The sequence below is a fragment of the Neomonachus schauinslandi genome, chromosome 11 (genome assembly GCF_002201575.2).
Source record: "Neomonachus schauinslandi chromosome 11, ASM220157v2, whole genome shotgun sequence".
NCBI classification, from domain to species: Eukaryota; Metazoa; Chordata; class Mammalia; order Carnivora; family Phocidae; genus Neomonachus; species Neomonachus schauinslandi.
In genome coordinates, this window is record NC_058413.1 from 103,501,984 (window position 1) to 103,512,327 (window position 10,344).

General features: G+C 38.9%; 1 pseudogene; it reads left to right on the plus strand.

The window, feature by feature from the left end:
- The first annotated feature begins 8,436 nt into the window (after positions 1–8,436).
- Positions 8,437–8,940, plus strand: LOC110586333 (annotated as a pseudogene).
- The last annotated feature ends 1,404 nt before the right edge of the window (positions 8,941–10,344 follow it).

The window sequence follows — 10,344 nt, forward strand, 5'->3', positions numbered from 1 at the left end:
AATATACTCTAAACAAATCAGAAAAGACCTGAAGCAGTGGAAAAAGAAACGGAAAGAGAAAAAAGAAAAAAAAAAGAAAAAGAAAAAGATAAAGATAAAAACAAACAAAACAAAACAAAACAACAACAAAAAAAACAGAATGTGATCAAATATGATCAGGCTGGTATATAGATCAGTGCCACACACTAGATTTGGGGTGTATTTTGGTCTTTTAGAAGAAAGTGCCTCCCAAAATTTTAAAGAAAGAAAAACTTATATATGTACAAAAATAAGGGTTGATATGATGAAGGGATGGAATATGACTGTAAAGATGGAAATTATAAAAAATTTTATAAAAGGAATTGATAAGAAGTTGTTTGAAAAAAGAAAGAAGAGGATTTAAAAAAAGAAAAAAGAAAAAAAAATAGGGAGAGGATGTGATCAGGGAGGGGAATAGAAAACACCATATACTAGAGATTTAGAGTATATTTTAATCTGTTAGAAGAAACTATCTCAAAATTTTAAAGAAAGAACAACTGATATATATAAGCCAAAAATATGGGTAACTACTCTGAAGGGATAGAATATGACTCTAAAAATGAAAAATAAAAAAATTTTTTTTAAAAAAAGGGATTGATAAGATGTTGGTTGAAAAAGGGAAAAAGAAAAATTCAAAAAGAAAAAAAAAGGAAAAAAGACAGTTAAAAAAAAATTAACTTTGAAAGACTAAAGAATCATGGTAAAAAAGCCATGAATTCTATGTGCAGTATTCCCCTAGCGCTGGAGTTCTGCCGTTCTCATTGATCGGTAAACTTGGCCTTGGCTGGCTGTTCTCGCTGATCTTCTGGGGAGGGGCCTGTTGCCGTGGTTTCCAAATGTCTCTGCCGGAGGCGGAATTGCCCCGCCCTTGCCCCCTCCCGGCTAAGTAATCTGCTCGGGTTTGCTCTCCGGGGCTTTTGTTCCCTGCGAGCTTTCCGTACAGCTTTGGAGGCGGAGACTGAAAATGGCGGCCTCCCAATCTCTGCCGCGGAGGAGCCGAGAACTCGGGGCCCGCTTCTCAGTGAGCCCCCAGAGAAAAGCCGTCAGTCACTCCCGTCTCCCCGGTCTCCAGCCGCACTCCATGCTCACCCGGCCTGTGACCGCGCGTTTCTGGCACCCGACCCCGGGTGGAGTCTCCAAACCCAGCAGATCCCTGCGGTGCGCTCCCATGCGGCTCCTCCCGGGGGAGGAAGGTGAGTCTCCCCGGATCTGCCGCTTGTTGGGTCCCTGCTGGAGGAGCAGTGGCCCGACTGTGCCGCGGATCACGGTTTATGGCCACCCCGAGCTGAGAGCCCGTGCCTGGGCTCCGCCTCTGCAGCCGGCTTCCCTGCTCCGTTACCTGGGAGCTCCGCCACACTCAGGCACCCCCGGTCTTTCTGTGACCCGTGGGTCCTGAGACCACACTGTCCCCGAGGGTTCCACCCCCCGCTTAGCCACCAGAGTGACGTCTCTCGGCGGAGCAGACTTTTAAAAGTTCCGATTTTGTGCTCCGCGGCTCTATCACTTGCCAGAAGCGGCCGACGGAGGCCCCTCCCCCGCCGTCTATCCTCCCGAATATCGCCTAGGGTTCACTTCTCCGCACGTCCTACCTTCCAGAAAGTGGTCGCTTTTCGGTTCAGAGAGTTGCTGCTATTCCTTTCTTCGATCTCCTGTTGAGTTTGTAGGTGTTCAGAATGGTTTGATCCCTATCCAGCTGAATTCCTGAGAGGAGACGAAATCCAGGTCTCCTACTCCTCCGCCATCTTGCCCTACTATAGGTTTGATTTTAAATTACAGTAACTTGGAATCAAATTTAGAACTTCTTGCAGCTTCTTGATCTGTTATGAAGAGTGAGTAAGTTGCCTAAAAACCTGTAGTTAAGAGGTAGTCCCATTTCTAAGCAAGTAAAATGGATGGTATAAAGAAATACTCTTCCAATCACAGGGGCTGTGATTGTTAAAGATTTTCAGGAAGAAAAGAAACATTTTATATCTTTGTTCAAGAATGAGATGACTGAGAAACAATTATCAAAATACATGAATTCAGAGAAGCTTACCACTTGTAGGCACAGCAAATAGAGGAGGAGGAAAGCTATAGATGAGCTAGCTAATTCAAACAAGAAACTGAAATCACAAGGAGTTCAAACAAAATTGAAAAGAGGGAAGGAGCATGTCTTGGGGAGATGAAGGTGTTACAAATGATATAAATGCTATTCAGGCAGTTTAATTTTTATTACCAGGTACCATTCTAGACCCTAGGGATACAAGGTAACAAAAAACCAGATTGTTTCTGCCCCAGGAACTTTAAACAACTAAGGAAAAAATTGGGCTGTGTAGAAGAAAGTTAACATTAATATTCACTGGGCACTTGCATGCTCTGCTAATCAATGCATTATTTCATTAATGCTCACAGTAGCCCTACATGGTGAGTACATTCAGCTAGAGCCTCATTCTGACCCTAGGCTCTTTTTTTCTCAGCCTTTCACCTTAAAATAGGGATGATAATAAAACTTCCTCCATAATAAAGCAGACTAAAGTTATATACATGAGAACCAATCCAAACTCTACTAAGTTATAGAAACGGCTAGATATCTCTAATATAAAAAAATAATAACCCAGTATTGGAAATAATTCAGAAAGCTATGACAAATAAAAAAAATAATTGAGCTAAAAATTTGTTCCAGAGAAAGTGGTGTAGACTTGTGTCTCCCATCTCCTCCCCACTAAGTACAACTACAAATCCTGGAAATAATACAAAAGACAACCAAAGGGGAATTCTAAATGGTGGTAAGAGGAAGGTGAATTGGTTCAGAACTCTACGACTAGAGAAACAACAATAACTGAGCATCTTATCTCCCCTCATCCAAAAGAAAAAGGAGACCAAGATCTGACCTTTCTCAACCTAGCAACAGAAGACAGCCCAGATATGTGGATTTTCCCCCTTGATCAATCAGAGTCCCTCTGACACCTTTAGGTAAGCTAGACGCCACCAGCAAGTGGGCTAGATGAATGCCCCACCAATAATAAGTGGCCAAGGGGAGAGTTATCCTTTCCTGCAGCCTGAAATCCCCCCTTCCCTGCTGGGAGATACCAGAACGGCCAGGCAACAACAGAAAGAGGACCCAGTCAGAACAAGCAGCTCAGCCTGGGAAACATCTTTGCCCCAGCAGGTATAAGACTCCCCTCCCCACACAGACTCTGAGACAGCCAGACAGCATGGACAGGAAGCCTCTATCACAAAAAGCACTGAGCCGAGGGAACGTAAGGCCTGAGGGACAAAGAGGGTTCTCTGGCTGAGAACAGAGCAAAATAGCACCACAGAGTCTTGAAAATTAAATGGTCCATGGGCCCACAACCCCTGAATATAGGTCAGGACCTGTGGGGTAATAACAAAAGACCCAACATTTGTATCATTGGAGTTCAAAAAAGAGAGAGTAAAGCTGAAATAGTATTCAGAGAAATGGTGGCTGAAAATGGCCCAAATTTGATTAAAGACACAAATCTGTATATTCAAGAAGCTGAGTAAAACCCAAACTAGATAAAAGTGAAAAATACACCTTAATTAAATGTTTAGAAACCAAAGACAAAGAGAAAGATCTTGAAAGCAGACAAAACTGACACCTTCCTATAAGGGAACACCAATTTTCAGATTTATCATTTGAAACCACAGAGACCAGAAGAAAGTGACACATTCTACAAGTGCTGAAGGAACTGTCAACCCAGAATTCCATATCCAGTGAAACTATCCTTCATGAATTAAGGGGAAATGAGGACATTCTCAGATGAAGGGAAACTTTTAAGAATTTGTCACTAACAGGTATACCCTTAGAGGTTAGCTAACAGAAGTTCTTTACACAAAAAGCAAATGCTAAAAGACAGAAATTTGGAGCATCAGGAAGGAAGAAAAGACAACAGAAAGAAATAAGAATACTTAATGATACACTATTCTCATGAGTTTTATAAGTCATATTTAATGCCTGAAACTAAAATTATAGCATCATTTGATACTCAAGACAATGATATTTAAAAGTGGGAAAAATAAAAGGACTTATATGGAAATGATGTTCTCATACTCAGTTGAAGTGGTAGGATGTTGATACTAATGAAATGGGATACTATATATGTGTATATTGTAATACTAGAGCAACTACAAAAACTATATATTTGGAAAGCATATCTCTCTAAAACGCCATAAATAAATCATGATGGAATTCTAAAAAGTATTTAACCCACAGGAAGGCAAATAAAAAGGAACAAGAACCAGAGTGGGGGGAAAAAAAAAACTCAAAACAAATAATAGAATGGCATACTTTAGGTCTAACATATCAAAAATTACTTTAATTACAAATGATCTACATATACCAGTCAAAAGACAAAGATTGACAGAGTGGATTAAAAAATAAAAAAAACTACCTAACTGTATCCTATGTACAAGAAACTTACTTCAAATTCAATGTCATAGGTAGGTTGAAAGTAAAGAATAAAAAAGATATACCATGCAAATTGATCAAAAGAAAGCAAGGGTGTCTATATTAAAATTGGGTAAGGTAGACTTCAGAGCAAAGAAAATTACCAGAGACAGAAAGGGACATTATATAACAATAAAAGGCTCAATCCACCAAGAAGACATCACAAGCCTAAAATGTGTATGCACAAACAACAAAGCTTCAAAATACGTAAAGCAAAAGCTGATTTAACTAAAAGCAGAAATAAATAAAAACTGTTGGGGCGCCTGGGTGGCTCAGTTGGTTAAGCGACTGCCTTCGGCTCAGGTCATGATCCTGGAGTCCCTGGATCGAGTCCCGCATCGGGCTCCCTGCTCGGCAGGGAGCCTGCTTCTGCCTCTGACCCTCCCCCCTCTCATGTGCTCTCTCTCTCTCTCATTCTGTCTCAAATAAATAAATAAAATCTTTTAAAAAAAATAAATAAAAATAAAAAAATAAAAACTGTTGAAGACTTCAGTGCTCCTCTCTCAGCAGTGATAAAGAACTCATCAGTGCCATGAACCAAAAGGTTATAATTGGTATTTATAAAACACTTCACCCAACAGCAGCAAAATACACGTTCCCTGCAATTGCCCATGGAACATAAATCAAAATAAAACCATAAAACCAACATCAACATTTTAAAAGAATTAAAAAATTATACAGAGTATGTTTTCTGAGCACAGTGTAATCAAACTAGAAATCAATAAAAGAAAGATAACAGGAAGATCTTCAAACACTTGGAAACCTAAAAACACACTTCTAAATAATCTATTGGTAAAAAGGACAGTTCAAGGGAAATTTTTCTAAATCCTAGAACTAAATGATAATGCCTATCAAAAATATGTGGGATACTGGGGTGCCTGGGTGGGTCAGTCATTAAGCGTCTGCCTTCCGCTCTGGTCATGATCCCAGGGTCCTAGGATCGAGCCCCACATCGGGCTCCCTGCTCAGCAGGAAGCCTGCTTCTCCCTCTCCCACTCCCCCTGCTTGTGTTCCCTCTCTCGCTGTGTCTCTCTCTGTCAAATAAATAAATAAAGTCTTAAAAAAAAAAAAAAATACGTGGGATACTGCTAAAGTAGGGTTGAGAAAAATTTCTAAGACTGAATGCTTACATCATAAAAGGAAAGATCTTAATAAGCTAACTTCCTACTTCAAGAAACTAGAAAAAAAAGAGTAAAAGAAACCCAAGACAAGCGGAAGGAAGTGAGAAGGATTAGAATAGAGATCTGTAAAATTGAATATAGGAAACAATAGAGAAAATCAATAAAACAAAAAGTTGATTGGAAAAATTAGTAAAATCAATAAACCTCTATTGAGACTGATGGCAAAAAAATTTTTAAAAAGAATATAAATCACCAGTATTAGAACTAAAACAGGATATCATCATTGATCCTGTAGTCATAAGAGGATAATAAAAGATTACCCCAAGTAATTTTTACATTCATAAATTTGACAACTTAAAAGAAATGGAAAAGTTCCTCAAAAACCACAAATTACCAAACTTCAGCCAAGATCAAATAATATGAACATTCTTAAAATCATTAAATAAATTGAATTCACAATTTTAAATCTTATGAAAATAATAATAAATAAATACATATACAAGCTCCTAAAGAAAAAACTCTAGGCCTAGATGGTTTCACTGGAGAATTCTAACAAACATTTAAAGAAAAATTAACACCAATTTACATCATGTCTTTAAGAAAATAGAAGGGAACACTTTCAATTCATTTATGAGGCCAGTATTACCCTGATAAGGAAACCAAACAAAGCCAGTACAAAAACAGAAAATTACCGACCCATGTCACTCATGAACTTAGATGCCAAAAACAAAAAACTTAGCAAACCAAATCCAACAGTGTATAAAAAGAATTAAACAATATAATCAAGTAGAATTATTTTCAAGGTATGTGACGTAGTTTAACATTTGAAAACCAATCTATATCTATATCAACAAGCTAAAGATGGAAAATCACAATATATCAATTGACACAAAAACATTTGACAAAATTTAACACCCATTTGTGTATTTTAAAATTCAGCAAATTAGAAGAAAATTATCTCAACATCTACAAAAGGTCTACGGCTAACATCATACTAAATGATGAAAGATTGCTTGCTTTTTCCTAAGATTGGGAACAAAGCAAAGATGTCTGTTCTTACTCTTCTTATTCATCATACTACTATAAGGCATAGCCACTGGGATAGGGCAAGAAAAATTTTTTAAAATACCCAGATTGAAAACGAAGAAATAAAACTATTTGCAGATGATGTGATTGTCCACATAGAAAATCCCAAGGAATCTACCAAAAAAAAAAAAAAAAAAAACCCTCCTCGGACTAATAACTGAATTTAGCAGGGTCACAGGATATAAGATCAACACACAAAAATATTTTTACTTGTATATGCTATAAATATGCAGAAAATAGGGGTGCCTGGGTGGCTCAGTCAGTTAAGTGTCTGCCTTCTGCTCAGGTCATGATCCCAGGGTCCTGGGATGGAGCCCCACGTCAGGCTCCCTGCTCAGCGGGGAGCCTGCTTCTCCCTCTCCCTTGCTTGTGCTTTCTCTCTCTCTGATAAATAAATATAATCTTAAAAAAAATAAATATGCAGAAAATAAAGTTAAAAGTAATATTATTTATAATCACTCCAAATTAAATAGATAAAAATCTAAGGAAACATGCATTGGATATGCATTCTGCAAATTATAAAATGTTGGTGAAATTCTGCTGAAAGAAATCAAATAAGACCTAAATAAATGGAGAGATGCAGTGTTCATGGTTGGAAGACTCAACGTGGTAAAATGTCATCTCTTTCCAAATTGATATAGAGGTTTAATGCAGTCCCAACCAAAATCCCAGAAAGGACTTTTGTAGACATAGACTTCTTCTAAAATATATGAAAAGGCAGAGGCCATAGAATAGCTAAAATATTTTCAACAGAAGAATAAAGTGAGAGGGATCACTCTGTCCAATATTAAGACTTACTCTGTAACTACAGCAATCAAGACAGTGTGGTATTGGTGGAAAGATGGACAAATAGACCAGTGGAACAGAGTAGACCTGCACAAATATAGTCAACTGATTTTCAACAAAGGTGCAAAAGGAATTCAGTAGAGATAGGGTAGCCTTTTCTACAAAAAGTGTTGGAACATTTGGACATCTAAAGGTAAAACTAGAACCTCAACCTCAACCTCAAACCTAAGCTTCACATCTTATACAAAATGGATCATGGACTTAAATGTAAACTTTAAAATGTAAAACCTTTAGTTAAAAAACAAAAAAACAAAAAAACAGGTGAGGATCTTTAGGATCCAGGGATAGGTACTTAGATTTGACATTAAAATCATGATCTATAAAAGGAAAAAATTGGACCTCATAAAAATATTGAACTTCACCAGAATTAAAAACTTGTGCTCTGAAAGAACATGTGAAGAGTATGTGAAGCTATAGCCTGGGAGGAAATATTTGCAAGCCATATATTTGACAAAGGACTAGTATCTAGAATATATAAACTCTCAAAACTCAACAGTAAAAATTTTTTTTTAAAGTCTGGTCTGACATGTAAGGAGTTTGAAAGTTTTCTTCACAACAGGAAAAAAGCTGAACGAACAAAATCAACAGTTCTTCTCAGATCCATCAAAGAATGGAGATCATAGGGAAAACTGCTGCCCCCAAATTTAGAGAGATAGGCAGGTGGATACAGAGAAGGGCAGCTTACCAGAGCAGAAGCCCAGAAACAGAAACCCTTGCTGGAACCAGTCCTGAATCAGAAAACTTACATTGTAATTGACATATTGCTGGAGGCTCAGTGTAGACAAGTTTGAGAGTTAAAAGCTCTGGGGTGCCCAGTCTTAGAAGACCACCACATTTTTGTGAGTTTTACTAACAGGAGCCCTACCAGGTTCTCATGGTAAAGATCAGAAAAAGATCTCTCGCACAGGTGGAGTTAAGATGGAGGAGTATGCCCGGCAGCCTTGCCCTTGGCGAATTGTAGATGATTGTGGTGGGGCCTTTAGGATGGGTTCCATAGGTGGTGGGACCTCTCAAGCAATCAAAGGTTTTTGCAATTCTCCAGTGGGAGTAAACCACAGACTATGAGGGAGTTTGGCAGCTATTAAAACCAGGGCTCTGCAATTGGGAGATAGCTTTACAGTCTGGGGAGGTTTGCTTTCCACTATTGACTGCAGTCTGGTTCAAATCAGAGAGAAAGAAGATCCCTGGCACTCCATCACAAGTGGTGCTGTTAATAGGAGCCATACTGGCAGCAAGAAATGGACCAGTGGCCATGGTTGGGTCAGCCACAATGGGTGGCATTTTCCTAGCTTAGACTGAAGGAGCTGGTTTCTTGTTGACAAGATTGGCCTCTGCACAATTTCCTTGTGTCCTCAGTTTGCAGGAGACCCTTCAGCCCAGTTACCATCCTCGCTTTTGGGAGACTATCAACAATACCAATAGGACTTCTTTCCCAGGATTACTTTAAGAGAATGAGCGGTAGTTCAAGAAGGAATTTGAGAAGGTAAGTTACAGTCTGTTTTTAAAACCATAGGTGGGACAGCTATGGCCAAATAGGCTCTGAAGAGGCACTCAGCTCTTTTTGCCATTTAAAGGAACATGGCGAGAAGAGACAGATGTAAAAGATAATACATTTATTTATTCACACTTGGGTTGCATTTGTATTAAAAATAAATGTCTGTTATCTTTATAAGAAAATATAATAAATGCTTAGAAGACAAAGGACCAGAGGGCAAACAACAATGAAATGTAACCATCATTTCCTTGGGAACTTCTCTGCTTGGTTTTATGTGTTCTATCAGTCAAACAAAAAAATTCCTGGAATGTGCTCTTTCTAGAAAGGAAAGGGAAGGGAAGGGAGAAAGGGAGAGAGAGAGAAAAAAAAAAGAGAAAAAGGAAAGAAAAATTTCATGTTTCTAGCAAGGAGAAGAGAAAAACAGCCATTTTAAAATGTGCCTGGAGCATTCTGTTCTTTTTAACAAGGCCCGTCCTCAAGGAAAACTATTGTACCAGGGCCTAACCAACAAATGGGAATGGTTGTACTCAAATCCAGCCTACTCTAGCCTTCTATGCTGGGATGGGGGTGGAAGGGGGATACCCAACTCCAGTCCCCCCAGCCTTCTTGTCTCACCTGAGGGAGAGGGGAGAAAAAAGCAAAAACCTAGTCATTGGAAATGTTTTGTTTTGTTTTTTTTCCAAAAAGCTAGGAGTCAGGAGCATAGAAACACTCAGCCTCAGTGTCCTGATGTGTTCACGAAAGATATTTGCTCTACTTAAAGGACAGGAAACAATTGCTAACTCATCCAACAAATACATATTAATCACTCACTATGTGCCAGGTGCTGTCCTAGCTGGGTACAACGGTGAGCAAGCCGTGCACAAGGGAAAAAACTCTGGCCCTCATGGCGTTTACATTCTAGTGTGGAAGGCAAACAATAAACTGTCAAGACAAATAAGGAAATATTTATTGTATTATATGATGGTAAGTGCTGAGGAGAAAAATAAAGCAGGGAAGAGAGATGTAAGTGGCAGGTGAAATTTTTGATCAGCTGTCCAGTGAAGGCCCCCGAGAAGGCACGGTTAGGTAACAAGTTGAAGGGAGTGCGGCGAGGCAGGTGCTGAGCTTTGTGGATATCTAAGGCTAGAGCATGACTGGCAATGTGGTGAGTGAGAACACCCAAAAAGTTCAAAGCATTGTATGTGTGTGCATGTGGGAGAGAAATAATCTGACGTCTTAGGGATTTTGTGGTCTTTTTTCCTTCTGTTTTCTCTAGCTTTTGTCCAAAGATTATTACCTAGAATCAGAGCCATTTGAAGTGACCTAAGAAATCAGCAGGCCAACCTCAA